The sequence below is a fragment of the Cyprinodon variegatus genome, unplaced genomic scaffold (genome assembly GCF_000732505.1).
Source record: "Cyprinodon variegatus isolate N-32 unplaced genomic scaffold, C_variegatus-1.0 Scaffold9, whole genome shotgun sequence".
Classification (NCBI taxonomy): domain Eukaryota; kingdom Metazoa; phylum Chordata; class Actinopteri; order Cyprinodontiformes; family Cyprinodontidae; genus Cyprinodon; species Cyprinodon variegatus.
The window spans coordinates 2,325,696-2,330,435 of record NW_015150462.1 but is presented as its reverse complement, the minus strand read 5'-3'; positions in this window follow the sequence as shown (position 1 = coordinate 2,330,435).

Sequence of the window (4,740 nt, the reverse complement as noted above, 5' to 3'; positions counted from 1 at the left end):
AGGAGGCAGTGCATTAACGATGATCTTCCTGTAGGAAACAAACACTAAGAGGGGAGTGTATCATTTCCTGTCGGGGTGACGCTCTAATTTTAAAGTAAATTAAAACTTATAATATGATCAGAGTTGTTGGTCTGTGAAAGTTTGTGAAACTCCGATCACCAGCCTGCAGGAAAAATTGATCTGGATTTATAATAAATAAGTATAAAAATCAAGTGCAGGTGAGATGAAACAATCAAACCCTCCCCTTAAACTTGTTTTAGGTGAAATGGAGGAAGGAGGTGTAAATATTTCCATTTATTTTGATAATTAAGTGATAAATATAATTATCTAACTTGTTTGAAGAAGTAGTATCTTGTAATTTATCTGTGAACGATGATATTTTTAGTTGTGTAACATTTCTTTGCACTCCTTTGGCCTCTCCTTTGGTAAAGGTATTAAAAAGACACATACAAAAGTCATGTTTAACATAATTTATATTTATTTTCCTTTGAACAAAATGTTAATAAATGTATTCGTTTTACGTCCAAAAAAGATCATGACTCGTGGGACGCATTTTTATAAATAATTTTCATCCAAGTCTTTTGTAGAAAAAAAAAGAAAATAAAATAGCAAACTAAAGCATCTCTAGTATGACAATATGACAACTTTATCATATTTTTTTTTCTCTATATTTAAACCTTTTTCTCGTTTCAAGCTCTGTCTTTTTCATATATATATATATATATATATCTATATCTTTTTAAAGACCTCTTCGTGTCATTCCCTTTAAACATCCAACTCAGTCCTACTCATCAACTCACACCACTGCTTTAGACAACGGAAAGATGGGGCAAAAATCTCAAGAAACAGACGAAAAACCAAGGAGGCAAACAGAAAACACAGAGATTTCAACAGGTGGGGGGGGGGGGTTAGGGGATCCCACATCCTCAGGACATATTTACAACAGAAAGGACTAGAGGGGGCGAAGGACATGGTGGCGACAGTGGCTGGAGCAAAGTGGGCGTTTTGAGGCGTGTTGGGTGAAGGGGAGGGGTGGGGTTCAGGGGTCATCTGCATAGATCCACAGGACTCAGTCAGCTAATGGTAAAGGTGGGCGGGGCCAAAAGTGAGGCGGGAGAAAGTGCTGCTGCCTGCAAAGGAACAGTTTGTAAAAACGAATAAAAGGCGTCGGAATAGCAACCTAAAAGAAGGGTCAAAGGTCAACAAATGAAGCTAAAAGTTCATCTGAGATGTGCTGTTAAGTCAAAGGTTTCCTAATTTCATGGTCCCGGCTTTAGATAGATCTATTTTTTTTGTACTATTCTGAGTGGGAAAAAAAAAAGGGGAAAAAAGCAGGATTTACCAGAAGGCGTCATTTGAAAATAAGGAAAACACCGAACGTTATGGGATGAATCAGCCCTTTAAAAACTCCTCACACTCCTCGCACGACGACTCTTTGCTAGTCAGAGAAAGAACGAAGGTGGATCGACTCGTGATTTTTCAGAGCAGGCAGTTTGACTGACTTGCACAAACTCTGAGATCCTGAAAACGCCAAACCGCCCCAGGTGAACTTGTCCTGAAGAAGGAGCTTAACTTTGAACTTTTTACCTTTGATGCAAGGATCTGAGTTCCTGGGTTCACTGAGCTGAGATGCAATCGGAGAGCCTCGTTCATCAAGCAAAAATACTTAGAGCCAAGAAAACCTCCTGAGTTCAACTCCACAAAGAGACTAAAATGGCTTCCCACTGTCGCTGTATCCCTCGGATTTATACGTTTAAAGACCAATGGATTAGTTCCTCACAGCTCAGTACTTGGCCCCTGTGAAATGTCAACACCGCTTTTTGGTTGATGCTACAGTTTAAACACAAGCATGAGCAACTTATTGGAATTTAGTACAATTTGTATATTTTTATACATTAAAACAAACGATTTTATTATTACCGGTATTAGTAATGGGGCAACATTTTAGAGAGAAACTCTGAGGTAAGTAGATCCTGTATAGATGTGGTGCCTTGATACTTTCTGTCTTAATATTTTATATATTTATCACAATATTCATACGTTGTAATATTAATCGAACTGTTTAAAGCGAAAATAAAAGCTGTTCAGTGAAATTTCTATATGAATTGTCATGTAAAACTACACTGACCACATCTCTATGTCAATAGCATAATAAATATAATACCAAGAGATTCTCAGGAACCAGGTTTCTTGTAAGGGAACCTTTACTTTTACCTTAGAAAAGCAAACTTACAATCTAAAGAAATAAGCGCATAAATCATTTTATAAATGGCAAAATGACCGAGTTTGCTGCATCGTCTGCTGCTTCTGGGCAGCTTCTGGTCAAAGGAGAAGTTAGGTACAGTATAAACTAGTGTTGCACCGGTGCCATTTTTTGGCCCTGATACCGATACCCAATACCTGGCTGTGCAGTATCGGCCGATACAGATACCATAATAATGTAAAATAATTGCCATAATGGCTTTGTCGAGCTGCTGCCTACCTTTGTGAAGCAGGAAAAATCTAATACAAATTGAATCCAGTAGAACGCTTTTTTGCCTACCAGGAGTGGGTGACAATAGTTGAATAAACTTATGGCTCTCAAAATGGTATCGGTGCCCTATTTGTTGGTACTCGCCGATACCGATACCACCATTTTAGGGCAGTATCGGGGCCCCGTCCGATACTGGTATCTGTATCGGTGCAACACTAGTATAAACACCTTAGTAACGTTTGCTCCAAATCTGTCCATCATTTTTACTTTTTTTTTTTTCTTCAATTTGAACATTGAATGTCCAGGCAAGGTGGTTCGGTTTCTGAAGTCAATCACCAGCCGGCCTGATTGAGATGAGTCTCCCACACGGTTCTGGTGTGAAAGCTTCAGTGCCAACTCTTAACCGGGTCAGAGTATTAATGTGATCGCTAAAGTTTGCTTTATTTTTAACTTTTGTTAAAGGTGCGTTCAGACCGTGAGAGGTGGATTGACATAGTAATATTTAATTAAAGCTCTAGAAGGACTGTTGGTCATCCTCCCTCACCTCCAGCACAGAGCCCAGTCTGTCACTGCCTGCGCCCCAGCAGCAGCGCTCTCTGCTTTGGTAGATGTACGAGGAAGTACAAGATACTGACCGTCATCCAGACGCAGCTCTGGATGAACTAAAGTGATCTACTTTTTCAGTGCTTGATAATGTTTAATATTTCCAGCCACTAAATAGGGTAAACATGCCCAATGTTATATTAAAGGTCAGCATAGGAATCATGTGTTTTGTTATTCAATGACTTTATATTCTGAAACAGCAGTGAAAAGGCGACATTATCTGCTGAAATTTAAAAAAAATTATATCTTAAAAACTAAATCAACACAAACAACAGTTTTTCCTGCACCGATCAAGCATTACTGAAAATGTAGATCATTTTGATTCAATTCAGAGCCTAATAGAGGATAATTGACCTCTGGGTGACCTAAATATAATCTTCAATGAAACAAAACTAGCAGACTCGTTATTTTATTTAAAAGAAATGATCATTTAAACTTGCAGTCACCTCTCACCCTGGACCAGACGCAGCGCTCACGGAAATCACCGCTCAGTCTGAATGCACCTTAAAACTGCTTGTGTTTTTCATGGATGTTCTAAGAGCTAAAACTTTCATTGAACAGATAGCAAAATTTAAACAGCTAAGATTGTCTCTTTTTATATTTGAGGAAAATATGTATATTTAAGCATATTTTAAAGTAAAGCATATGCATTTTGTTTCTGACAATGTTTGACAATAGTATGTGCATTTTAAATTGCTTAGCTCAGGGGTATAAAGGCCAAGCCTCTAACGTGTAAAAAAAAAACATGAATTTATGGAATTAGCAGGTCTTGCTGATATCATTTGGTAAATACATTTCATATCTAAAGGTCATAGCTGCAAATTTTCTAATGAAAAATTATACATCCGCAGAATATCTAGTGATGCCTATTAAAGGTTTTAATTGTACTAAAAAATAGTATACAAATATTTGTTTCATGAATTTTAAGGGTATTTTAAAGGTATAAATATTTACTTAGTCACAATCTAAAATGGAGGTGAATTTTTTTTGCACTAATAGAAATAGTTAGGTGTCACGTGAGAAAGATCCAAGTAGCTCCTTGATTGGGCGGCGCATAAATAATTTCATAAATGGCAAAATGACAGAGTTTGCTGCGTCGTCTGCTGCTATTGGGCAGCTTCTGGCCAAAAGAGAAGTTAGGTACAGTACCTTCGTAACTTTTGCTCCAAATCTGTCCATCATTTCTACTTTTTTCGTCTTCAATTTGAACACTGAATTGGTCCCAAACAGAAAGCTGTTCTAAGTAAGAGAAAGTCCAGGCAAGGTGGTTCAGTTTCTGTACTTATATAGCGCCTTTATTCAAGTCAGGAGACTTGACCAAAGAACTTTACACTACATTCATTCACGTACAGACTCACACACTGAGGGTGGCAAGCTACATTGTAGTCACAGCTGCCCTGGGGCTCACTGACAGAAGCGGGGCTGCCGTACACTGGCGCCACCGGGCCCTCTGACCACCATCAGTAGACAATGCAGGTGAAGTGTCTTGCCCAAGGACACAACAACAATGAAAATCGGAGTCGGGGCTTGAACCGTCAATCCTTCAAATTCAGTTAAAAGTATAGTGGAGGATTTTTGCAATTTTTTTAAAAGACCCGCATGCATGTGGGGTGCATGTGCATTAAAAAAAAATATAAAAATGCACATGCACAACCCTGTAGCCG